General features: G+C 31.7%; 3 long non-coding RNA genes across 4 annotated transcripts in view; 2 read left to right on the top strand and 1 right to left on the bottom strand.

The window, feature by feature from the left end:
- LOC127735093 (uncharacterized) overlaps window positions 1-13,383 on the top strand; it is a 35,336-nt gene that overhangs the window by 20,823 nt on the left and 1,130 nt on the right. The window contains exons 7-13 of one of the 2 annotated variants that reach the window (XR_007998034.1): window positions 706-772; window positions 1,330-1,694; window positions 2,410-2,493; window positions 2,876-3,248; window positions 5,820-5,903; window positions 6,869-6,952; window positions 7,480-7,703. This is a non-coding gene — a long non-coding RNA (uncharacterized LOC127735093). Of the gene's footprint in view, window positions 1-705; window positions 773-1,329; window positions 1,695-2,409; window positions 2,494-2,875; window positions 3,249-5,819; window positions 5,904-6,868; window positions 6,953-7,479; window positions 7,704-13,383 lie in introns of those variants that run through there. The other variant, XR_007998035.1, reaches the window with a different exon arrangement.
- On the bottom strand, window positions 2,875-7,849 carry LOC127735095 (uncharacterized). The gene is made up of 2 exons (XR_007998037.1): window positions 7,711-7,849; window positions 2,875-3,106 (listed from the first exon to the last, which is right to left on the bottom strand). It is a non-coding gene; the product is annotated as an uncharacterized LOC127735095 (long non-coding RNA).
- Window positions 3,936-5,488, top strand: LOC127735099 (uncharacterized). The gene is made up of 2 exons (XR_007998041.1): window positions 3,936-4,482; window positions 5,012-5,488. It is a non-coding gene; the product is annotated as an uncharacterized LOC127735099 (long non-coding RNA).

Raw genomic sequence — 13,383 nt, 5'->3', positions numbered from 1 at the left:
AACTTGTGCTTTTTTTTTATACAGAATGAACATAATATCATTTTTTATTTTTCTAAGAATAAAATACAAGAAATATTTTTTTCTATATATTTCAATTTTGTTTTGATGCAGGCATCATCCACAATGTCTTTGGCCACACTCATTGCTGTATATAAAATCAGAGTAGGGAAATTATCAATTTTTATTTAACTTGGAAATCACAGTCCTTCATTGCAACCGATGTAATATATGGACTTTTTTTCGTAGTTTTCAACTAAGATAATTTTAAGGTTAAAATATTTCAGTTATCAATTACTTTGTCAAATCTTCATAGAATTTTATGAAAATACGACAACAAACATTTATTTTCCACATTCAAAGTACCAAGAAAGTTATTTTATCAGTTTGATATTTGGTTTCCAGTAACATGAATAAAATAATATATCATTTGAAAAGTAAATTCTGAGACAGATTTCACCTTCAGGGGGAGGCTAGTACAACAAACAGCAAGAATGTGTCATTCAATGGGAGATAACTCATAGATTATTGAGAAAAAAATTTATGTTGAAACAAAATCAAAACATGTTTTGTTTTTCCAGCTTTTTTAGATATTAAACTGGTATTGATGCTATGCTAAATATTAAGTCAGAAAACTATTTTTTTTTAGCTGACAATTTAACACTTTCGTAAAATATATAATTTGTGTCAATTTTAATTCCTTTTTAGGTTATTACAGCAACTGTTTTCATGGATGGGGAGTAAAACTGGGTGGTCTAATACTTTTCATAAATTAGTAGGTATATAATTCCTCTGTTGAAAACAAATTTTATTTTCATCTTAAAATAAAAATTGATAGGAATATAATGTGCATTAGGCTTGAAAGTTTTAAGAGATTGGTCAGAATTTCTTTTTGTCTACTTTGCACCACAGGGGATATATGGTTATGGTCTTTGTCCAAGTGTCGTAAACACACTAATACTAATGGATGGTTGCTCTTTTTTTTTTTTTTTTTTAACTTTTTGTCAGATATTCAGAATCCTCTGGTTTTATCCATGAAGTGCCATTACAATTTTGCCCACTAACCCCTACTTATCTTTTCATAATTTTATAACATATAGTTTAAAAAGCCATGTTTGAAAATCTTATAAAATCCTTGTTATTTTTTGATAGTTCTAATTTGCTATAGAATAAATAAATGGAGAATGTGTCCATGAGACAATAATTCCTTATCCAGATAATCAACATGAAACATAAAAATATATAAAACAAAAACTCTATTTGATCTACAAATCATTGAGTCTTATCATTAGTGTTCTTTAATGTTATAAATAAATAAATCGTTTTTTCCAGACAAAATAACAACACGACTGGTGGATTCAATTCTAGGAACCAGTGAAGAAATTAAAAGTGAAGACTTGCGACGGAAAATCCAGGAAACAGGTCTTTTACTGAACAGTATGAGAGAGCCAAGATGATTGTTGGATTTAAACTGCTTGGAAAATACCACCAAATGAAGACAAAAAATGCACTGCATCAACAAACAAATCAACTACTGGAATGTCAGGGCATCAGTACCTAGTTCTGATTCTAAAAACAATTGTTCAAAATAAATGGAGAATGTGACACAGATGATGACCCTGCTTGCATATAACATTATAAAGGGACAAACAGTAAAATTGATGCCATTTAAATTCAAAGCTGAACAGTGTTTTGTGGTAACTAGCATTGTGTATCAGTTTTAAAACATTTGGTTGAGGCAAAGTTAAAAATGGTAACCACTTTTGGAATGTACAAACAGGTGGACAACACTTAATGCCCCCTCAGCTTCGGTGCTGGCATAAAAAATGAACTATATGTTAACAACAATCAGAAACAAAAATTCTTTTTAAATCACATACTATTGCCTTCATTTTGATTCTAATATTCAAAACCTACCTCGATTAAAATATGACCAATTGCCATGTCGGTTGCTGTTAGAATAACAAGGCAAAATAAAAAAATATATATGTGTGGTTCCAGTTACCAGACCCACCCTAGAACTTTTTTTAATTCTATAAAATAAATTTTGAACAATCCTATTTTATGGAATGTGAATTTCAATAATTAAATTCACAGACTTCTGTCATATGAATTTCCAATAAAATTATCCACTAAGGCTTAAAATGCAACAAATTCTTAACAGAATGCAACAAAATTAACTAAAAAACATAACATGTCTGTGTATTTTAAAACCGAAAAATATAGAAAATGGAAAACTTGCTGTAGGGGCGTGTACAATACCAGAATCGGACTCTGTGAACACATTTTTTTTTTCTGGATTTTGATAATCCCAAAAAACAATGCCAACCTACGGACCGTATCTTTTTTTGAGAATGTAACTGGAATTACGCATATATTTTTATTTGGCCTAAGTTTTTTTTTATTATGCAGATGAAGATTTGGATCCTTTTGGCTTGAAAGATTGTCAGGAACATGAAGAAACTGAATCCATTATGAACATATGTACACAAACAGGTAGATATATATCTGTATGTAGTATTTAAGCAAAACATGCTTCAACAGTGTGCAAAATTACTGTTCCATTAATGTATTATGTATTTTAAGGAAAGATGGGGTACTTTTAACCACAATCTGAAAGCACTAAATTTTACTAATTCTAAATGTTAACTAGTATGTATGATTTAAATTGGTCTTGAGTTTCGAGGCTACTTTCTGAGAATGCACTAGCTAAACTAGCCTTTTGGTCATAAAATACCCTAATATAATTGATTCCCTATGCAGATAATCAACATTAAACAATAAAATATAAAAAAAACCTCTCTGTTTGATCTACAAATCATTGAGTCTGATCATTAGTCTTCTTTAATGTTATAAATCAATAAATTGTTTTTTCCAGACAAAATAACAACAACACTGGTTGATACAATTCTAGGAACTGGTGAAGAAGTTAAGTTTTACAAAATACAGAAGACTTGCAACGGAAAATCCCGGAATGAGGTCTTTTACTGAACAGTATGAGAGAGTCAAGATGAATGTTGGATTTAAACTGCTTGAAAAATACAACCAAATGAAGACAAAAAATGCATCAACAAACAAATCAACTAATGGAACGTTGGGGCATCAGTACCTAGTTCTGACTCTAAAAGCAATTGTTCAAAATAAATGGAGAATGTGACACAGATGATGACCCTGCTTGCATATATTAACATTATAAAGGGACAAACAGTTAATTGATGCAGTTTAAATTCAAAGCTGAACAGTGTTTTGTGGTAATTAGCATTTTATATAAGTTTCAAAACATTTTGTCGAGGCAACTTAAAATTAAAAACGATAACCACTTTTGGGACGTACATACATACAGATGGACAACACTTCATGCCCCCTCAGCTTCGGTGCTGGCATAAAAAATGAACTATATGATTGCCTGCATTTTGACACTAATTTTCAAAACCTACCTCAATAAAAATATGACCAATTGCCATGATTACCGTTAGAGTTAAGGCAAAATAAAAATATATGTGTGGTTCAAGTTACCAGACCTACCCTAGAACTTTTTTTTGAATTCTGTAAAATAGATTTTGAACGATCCCATTTTATTGAATGTGAATTTCAACAATTGAATTCACAAACTTCTGTCATATGAATTTCCCATAAAAGTATCTACTACCCGTATGAAAATTTCAACAGGAGTTCAACTGGACTCCAGCTGGACTTGAGACGTATTCCAGTCTGACTTTGAAAAGTCCAGTCTGACATGAGCCGTACACGTACTTTTTCTTATACTTGGGTTATTTGCCAGCCGGTATTTTCTTAAAAGTCCAACCGCACTTTTTGTAATGCTGACAAGAAAATAAACACGGCTGGACTTTTGAGGAAATTTATTCCTTTCTGTAAAATGATCAGCAGGATTTTTGTCTTAGAAAATTTAACATTCATTTATGAGCAGGAATTTAGACTTAGAAAATTCTTTAACATCAATTAGAAACTTGAGCCATATAACAGTGATTTAATAGCAATTAGTCTTGTAGAAATGTGCCATCTGTTTTCAATTAACCTCAGTCTGGACAGGTCACAGGAAGTACTATCTCCACAGAGATTGAGGCCATATGTAGGAGAACACATTTCGAAATACATATTTCTGCAATTACTATCACTTTTATTAAAAATTTCATAATTAAACAAATTAATAATTGATTTTCTTTTTTTAATCTATCACATATTCAAAATTAAGGCACATGCAATTAGTCATAAGAGGAACATTTAAAACAACTCCTTAAACAACCTCATGTATTGCAATACAACACAATTTGATTTTGGAATAAACAGGAAGATGTGTCTTCTTTCTTGAACAAAATAAGAATTTTACATAATTGTGTGTAAAGCAAATGTTTGGAAGTAGTTCTTTTCACATTAAATAGAGAAGATGGATCCTTCTGACTGGCATCAATGACAAAATTATTTAGGAAGATTGCTGTTTGCATGTGTTTTGGATTGCATATTCTGGTAAGTTACTTACAATAAATTGAATTCCACCATTTTGGTGGTATTATCTGATATGCTCTTTTTATTCAAAATATAAATAGAATAATTACAATATTATAAATAGCTTAATTCTAATTTTTGAAGAGCAAAAAGAATAAAAAACCTACATCAAATATTTATATTCATGCAATAATTTTCATCTTGTCTGTTATGTCACTGTCACTTCCTGTTTTGAATTGTTATCAGGTTATGTAAAAAAATGTATTGTTATATTTTTTATTCCCTCTGTATTAAGGAATGGTTATTATTTGAGTTGTTATGAAAGTTTTTTAATTTCTACACTTTAAGTGATTTTCAAAGCCAACTTTATTTTATTTTTAGCCACTTTAAAATTATTTAGGCTATTATATATATAACCACAAATTATTAGAAGTTAGCATTTAGCTTCTCAGTTCCCCATTTCTTGGTTTTGCCAGTAAGACAGTACAAAAAAGAAAAAGAAACAACCAGTATATATGCATAATGTCATCTGTTGCTTTTGTATTTTCAGATTATAGCAAGGGATGCATGATGCAAATTAAATCAGAAGAACCAACCATCTGAAGAAAAACTGAGCAGTGGCGGATCCAGGGGGAGGGTTCCGGGGGTTGGACCACCCCCCCCCCTTTATCCTGAGTTAGGAACCCCCCTTTTGAAAATGGCAGGATTTGCCCCTGCTGAGATCATCTTTAAAAGTCAAACCGCACTTTTTGAAGTCCAGCTGGACTTTTTAAAGTTCAGCCGTACTTTGTAAAGTCCGGCTGAACTTTATAGAGTCCATATTTTTGCCATAAATGCCGGCTGGATTTTTATTCAGACGTACTTTTTTTAAAGTCCAGCTGGACTTCATGAACCGGACTCCTGCTAATTTAAATATTTCGAGCCGGTTTACGGCTAATTTCGCTGAAAGTCCAGCCGGGGTATCTATTATAAGCAATTCAAAGAAAAGTCCAAATGAATATTATAAGTACGGTTCTCAGTACGGCTACAGTACGGCTACTGTCCGGCTGGAGTACGTGTCATGTTTTTCATACGGGTAATGCTAAAAATGCAACAAATTCATAACAGAATGCAACAAAATTAACTAAAAATGTAACATGTCTGTTTATTTTACAACTAAACATATAAAAAATGGCAAACTTGTGGTAGGGGCGTGTATAATACCAGAATCAGACTCAGTGAAAGAACGATAATTTTTCAGGATTTTGACAATCCAAAAAAAAAAAAAATGCAGATCTACTGACCCTGTCTTTTTTGGAGAATGTAACTGGAACCACACATACATTTTTATTTGGCTGATGTTTTTTTTTAATATGCAGATGAAAATATGAATCCTTTTGGCTTGAAAGATTGTCAGGAACATGAAGAAACTGAATCCATTATAAACATATCTACATAAACAGGTAAATATATATTTGTATATAGTATTCCAACAAAACATGCTTCAACAGTGTGCAAAATTACTGTTCCAATAATGTGTTATGTATTTAAAGGAAAGATGGGGGGTACTTTTAACCACAGTCTGAAAGCACTAATTTCTACTATTTCTAAATGTTTATGTATGATTTTTCAAGAGATTGCAAGAAAGTACATGCAAACAGTAAAATTGATGCCATTTAAATTCAAAGCTGAACAGTGTTTTGTGGTAATTAGCATTGTGTATCAGTTTTAAAACATTTGGTTGAGGCAAAGTTAAAAATGGTAACCACTTTTGGGATGTACATACAGATGGACAACACTTAATGCCCCCTCAGCTTTGGTGCTGGCATAAAAAATGAACTATATGTTAACAACAATCAGAAACAAAAATTCTTTTTAAATCCCATACTATTGCCTTCATTTTGATTCTAATTTTCACAACCTACCTCGATTAAAATATGACCAATTGCCATGATTGCTGTTAGAATAACAAGGCAAAATAAAAAAATATATATGTGTGGTTCCAGTTACCAGACCCACCCTAGAACCTTTTTTTTAATTCTGTAAAATAAATTTTGAACGATCCCATTTTATGGAATGTGAATTTCAATAATTAAATTCACAGACTTCTGTCATATGAATAATAGCAGAATTTCCAATAAAATTATCAACTAAGGCTTAAAATGCAACAAATTCTTAACAGAATGCAACAAAGTTAACTAAAAAACGTAACATGTCTGATTATTTTTAAACTGAAAAATATAGAAAATGGCAAACTTGCTGTAGGGGCGTGTACAATACCAGAATCGGACTCCGTGAACACATGATTTTTTTCTGGATTTTGATAATCCCAAAAAACAATGCCAACCTACGGACCATATCTTTTTTTGAGAATGTAACTGGAACCACGCATATATTTTTATTTGGCCTAAGTTTTTTTTTTATGCAGATGAAGATTTGGATCCTTTTGGCTTGAAAGATTGTCAGGAACATGAAGAAACTGAATCCATTATAAACATATGTGCACAAACAGGTAGATATATAACTGTATATAATATTTAAACAAAACATGCTTCAACAGTGTGCAAAATTACTGTTCCATTAATGTATTATGTATTTTAAGGAAAGATGGGGGTACTTTTAACCACAATCTGAAAGCACTAAATTTTACTAATTCTATATGTTAACTAGTATGTATGATTTTTGCAAGAAAATGCATGCAAGCCCAATTACATCCTAGTTGAGTGCCTATGCCTGCCCTGTATTAAAGTACATGTACACAAATATATGCACAGCTGAATGTAAATTGGGTTAAAATGAAGCATTGCTCCAAAAAATTTGTTTGTTAAATTGGTCTGGAGTTTCCAGGCTACTTTCTGAGAATGCACTAGCTAAACTAGCCTTTTGGTCATAAAATACCCTAATATAATTGATTCCCTATGCAGATAATCAACATTAAACAATAAAATATAAAAAAAACCTCTCTGTTTGATCTACAAATCATTGAGTCTGATCATTAGTCTTCTTTAATGTTTTAAATCAATAAATCGTTTTTTCCAGACAAAATAACAACAACACTGGTTGATACAATTCTAGGAACTGGTGAAGAAGTTAAGTTTTACAAAATACAGAAGACTTGCAACGGAAAATCCCGGAATGAGGTCTTTTACTGAACAGTATGAGAGAGTCAAGATGATTGTTGGATTTAAACTGCTTGAAAAATACAACCAAATGAAGACAAAAAATGCATCAACAAACAAATCAACTAATGGAACGTTGGGGCTTCAGTACCTAGTTCTGATTCTAAAAGCAATTGTTCAAAATAAATGGAGAATGTGACACAGATGATGACCCTGCTTGCATATAACATTATAAAGGGACAAACAGTAAATTGATGCAGTTTAAATTCAAAGCTGAACAGTGTTTTGTGGTAATTAGCATTTTATATAAGTTTCAAAACATTTTGTCGAGGCAACTTAAAGTTAAAAACGATAACCACTTTTGGGATGTACATACAGATGGACAACACTTAATGCCCCCTCAGCTTCGGTGCTGGCATAAAAAATGAAGTATATGTTAACAACAATCAGAAACAAAAATTCTTTTTAAATCACATACTATTGCCTTCATTTTGATTCTAATTTTCAAAACCTACCTCGATTAAAATATGACCAATTGCCATCATTCCCATTAGAATAACAAGGCAAAATAAAAAAATATATGTGTGGTTCCAGTAACCAGACCCACCCTAGAAATTTTCTTTTTAGTTCTGTAAAATAAATTTTGAACAATCCCCTTTAATGGAATGTGAATTTCAATAATTAATTTCACAGACTTCTGTCATAAGAATTTCCAATAAAATTATCCACTAAGGCTAAAAATGCAACAAATTCTTAACAGAATGCAACAAAATTAACTAAAAAACGTAACATGTCTGTTTATTTTAAAACCGAAAAATATAGAAAATGGCAAACTTGCGGTAGGGGCGTGTACAATACCAGAGTCGGACTCAGTGACACACAATTATTTTTCTGGATTTTGACAATCCCAAAAAACAATGCCAACCTAGCGACCGTATCTTTTGAGAATGCAACTGGAACCATGCATATATTTTTATTTGGCCTAAGATTTTTTTTATTATGCAGATAAGGCCACACCAATTTGATTAATAGTTCTTTGGATTTTCCCGCTCCTGTTTTGGAGAAATTGACTTTTCAATAAAAAAAATAATTACCGCTTCCGCCAATTTTTGGGCCGCATGCCGCTCCAAAATTAGTTTATCCTTGATATTTTTTTTTCTTTAAAAGACGTTTTTCTTGTGCATATATTGCTCCGATCGATTCAAACGCACGTGTGGTAAATCGATTTGTAAATAAAAGGTAAAAAATCAGGATGCCAAAATGAAGTTGTCAGATCATTGCCAAGTACAAGTAGTTATTAAACACAGTTATTTTAAACGCATTTCGTTTTACCTATGAAGACCTGTTATAGGAGACAAAAATAAAAAAAATCTTTCGTTAGGTGACCACGATCACATCAGTACTTGTTAGAAGTTAGAACCATTGTCATCCCCGATCATTGTTTCAACAGACATAGTCCGAGATTCCTCTGACGTCCAACGGCTGTTTTGCCAGACAAGCTGGAGCCGTGGGACCAGCCTTTGGACGTCAGAGTAATCTAGGATTACAACAGACATAGAAAGATATATCTGTCTAACGGGATGGTGAAAGTTGACACCAGTTCTGTCTAACGGGATGGTGAAAGTTGACACCAGTAATACTCTCATTCCACCAGATAAGCTATCCAGAAACATCAACACAAATGGATACCAAGTACCATCTTGTAGGACCGAAGTGCGGAAGGAATCTTTTTACCCAAGGACGATACGAGACTGGAATGCCCTACCACATACTGCCACCAATACAGGTAGTCTTGAATGCTTCAAGACTTACCTGCATGAGATGAACTAGATCAACGCCAAGATGTTTTTAAATTCACTGTATATATGATGTATAGCACAAATTCAAATCAAATCAATATTTATTTTTTGTCTAAATTTTAAATGTGCATCCAAAAAGTGGCAAAATAATCAACTTATTGATGTGGCCGCGTATTGGTAGAAGTAGAAGTCTTGGATGAAATTAATATTAAATTCACATGAGTTTTTAAAAAGTGACAGATTTATCTTATTTTGATGAAAACCTCATATCCCCTTGTTAGTCTATTGACATGCAATCAGAACTCTTTTGTAAGGGAAAATTTAAAAGTTCCAACATTTGAGACCAAAGTGGTGGTATTGGGATTGGCACGCTAATAATAATTAGGGATGTGTTATTGGTGCAACCACTTACAGTTTAAAATACATTGCAGGTTTCAGGGGCAAAAGGAAAAAAATATTTTGCTAAGTCAGAATAATGCATGTGTATTTTAAGGGAATTTTTTAATAAATTGAGATCTACATGCATAGCAATATAACTATCTTACTGAGGATGTTGTTGAACTATTCACCTTACACATTAAGTTGATCCTATTATGGATAAATAGTTCCAACTGGATGTCAAGCAGCCAATTAAACAATCATTACCATATAATAAAAACAACTATATCAAATTAAAAGATAATTAATATTTTTCTAGGGCATTCAGTTTTGTAATACATACACATATTTTAATTGTATTCAACACATTTCATTTAAATTCACCTCACTAACATAATTCCTCTTGCTAAACTGCATCTGCTATGCTTCCTTAATATATACACATGTATGAATTTAATTTTTAATGAAAATTTACACAGAGCGGCAGTCAAAGCTTATTTGACGAAAATAATCAAAATTATACTAAACCAAAGCGAACCAGAGAGTTGTGTATGGTACAGACTGTACTACAGGCACAAATACATCAAATTATATGAATAAGAGCATGTTTATCTTCCTTTTTCTTTGAGGTAACCAGTTTTACATGAACATAAAATTCTAAATCGCACAATTTAAAAAAAATTTTATACCGCTCGCTCCACTTGTAGAGCACCCGCCTCATTAAAACTCATTTTCAAGAAATAAATACAATCAAAAAAATTTCGCTCGCTCGCCCCATATTTTTTGGAGCTTTTGTCCGAAGAACTAAAAATCAAATTGGTGTGGCCTAAAGATTTGGATCTTTTTGGCTTGAAAGATTGTCAGGAACCTGAAGAAACTGAATTCATTATAAACATATGTACACAAACAGGTAGATATATATCTGTATGCATACCTGCCAACTGTCACTATTTGTGGGGGATTTCCCCCATGACAGTTCCCAAATGGAAATTTTGAAAGAGCAATTTTGTCGACAATTTAAAACAAAACAATCAATTTTACCATGGTTATAGGATAGTAAAAGTATGAAGAAGCAAAAAAAAACAACATTAAAATACATTTGAAGGACCCATTGAAGGTTTTGTTGGACTATTAAGACCCATCTCACACAGAAAACCCCCATGGGCATTTTGAAATGTTGGCAGGTATGCTGTATGTAGTATTTAAACAAAACATGCTTCAACAGTGTGCAAAATTACTGTTCCATTAATGTATTATGTATTTTAAGGAAAGATGGGGGTACTTTTAACCACAATCTGAAAGCACCAAATTCTACTAATTCTAAATGTTTACTGTGGATTCATTTATTTTCGTGGGTACCAATTTTCATGGATTAAGGAAAACTTGCATGTTCGTGGATATTTAATTTTGTTGTTTTTGTCGAGCCTGCGACTTTTGTCGCAAAGGGAGACATAGCGATCCTACATTCAGTCGGCAGCGGCGTCCACAAATATTCACTCTTTGGTTAAAGTTTTTCAAATTTTAATAACTTTCTTAAACTATCCTGCATTTCAACCAAACTTGGACAGAAGCTTGTTTATGATCATAAGATAGTATCCAGAAGTAAATTTTGTAAAAAAAAAATCCTGTTTATCCGTATTTTACTTATAAATGGACTTAGTTTTTCTGCCAGTTACCATTACATTCACTCTGTGGTTAAAGCTTTTCAAATTTTAATAACTTTCTTAAACTATCCTTGATTTGAACCAAACTTGGACAGAAGCTTGTTTATAATCATAAGATAGTATAAGAATTAAATTTTGTAAAAAAAAAATCCTGTTTATCCGTATTTTACTTATATATGGACTTAGTTTTTCTGCCAGTTAACATAACATTCACTCTGCTGTTAAAGTTTTTCAAATTTTAATAACTTTCTTAAACTATCCTGGATTTGTACCACACTTGGACAGAAGCTTGTTTATGATCAAAAGCTAGTATCTAGAAGGAAATTTTGTAAAAATTTTATTTCCTGTTTTTCCGTATATTACTTATAAATGGACTTAGTTTTATTCCAGTTAACATTACGTAGTCTGCAGTTAAAAGTTTTTAAAACATTTATTAGATTCATAAATCTTCTTGGATTTTTACCAAACTTGAACAGAACTTCTTACAATCAAAAGATAGTATCTAGAGGAAAATTTTTAATAATTTTTTCCCCATTTTTGTTGAGCCTGCGACTAACAGCAAAAGGTGGCGAGACACTGGGTTCCGCGGAGCCCTTACGAATTTGCCATTCTTTGAACATTTCATTTCAAGGTAAACCTATAACCACGAAAAGGTTAACCACGAAATCCACAAAAATTGTTATCCAACTATTAATAATGAATCCACAGTATGTATGATTTTTGTCGAGCCTTCGACTTTAATCAAAAAAGCGAGACATAGTGATCCTACATTCCGTCGGCGTCGTTGGCGGCGTCCACAAATATTCACTCTGTGGTTAAAGTTTTTGAAATTTTAATAACTTTCTTAAACTATCCTGGATTTCTACCAAACTTGGACAGAAGCTTTTTTATGATCATAAGATAGTATCCAGAGTTAAATTTGTTAAAAAATTTTTTTTATTTTTTCCGTATTTTACTTATAAATGGACTTAGTTTTTCTGCCAGGAAACAATATTTTCACTCTGGTTTTTAAAATTTTAATAACTTTCTAAAACTATCCTGGATTTGTACCAAATGTGGACAGAAGCTTGTTTATGATTAAAAGCTAGTATCTAGAAGGAAATTTTGTTCAAATTTGTACCTGTTTATCCGTATTTTACTTATAAATGGACTTAGTTTTTGTCGAGCCTTCGACTTTAGTCGAAAAAGCGAGACATAGCGATCCTACATTCCGTCGGCGTCGTCGGCGTCCACAAATATTCACTCTGTGGTTAAAGTTTTTGAAATTTTAATAACTTTCTTAAACTATCCTGGATTTCTACCAAACTTGGACAGAAGCTTGTTTATGATCATAAGATAGTATCCAGAAGTAAATTTTGTAAAAATAAAATTCCATTTTTTCTGTATTTTACTTATAAATGGACTTAGTTTTTCTGCTGGTAAATATTACATTTACTCTGTGGTTAAAGTTTTTAAAATTTGAATAACTTTCTTAAACTATCCTGGGTTTGTACCAAGCTTGGACAGAAGCTTGTTTATGATCATAAGATAGTATCAAGAAGTAAATTTTGTAAAAAAATAAATCCATTTTTTCCTTATTTTACTTTTAAATGGACTTAGATTTTCTGCCAGGAAACAACACATTCACTCTGTGGTTAAAGTTTTTAAAATTTTAATAACTTTCTTATACTATTTTGATTTTATTCCAAACTTGGACAGAAGCTTGTTTATGATCAAAAGCTAGTATCTAGAAGGAAATTTTGTAAAAAAATAAATCCATTTTTTCCGTATTTTACTTTTAAATGGACTTAGATTTTCTGCCAGGAAACAACATATTCACTCGGTGGTTAAAGTTTTTAAAATTTTAATAACTTTCTTATACTATTTTGGATTTGTACCAAACTTGGACAGAAGCTTGTTTATGATCAAATGCCATTATTTAGATGGAAATTTTGTTTTCTTCCAGTTAACATTACATTCAGTCTGCAGTTAAAGTTTTTAAAC

Source organism: Mytilus californianus, unplaced genomic scaffold, assembly GCF_021869535.1.
Source record: "Mytilus californianus isolate M0D057914Y unplaced genomic scaffold, xbMytCali1.0.p SCAF_3, whole genome shotgun sequence".
NCBI lineage: Eukaryota > Metazoa > Mollusca > Bivalvia > Mytilida > Mytilidae > Mytilus > Mytilus californianus.
This window is presented reverse-complemented; position numbering and strand designations above follow the sequence as displayed.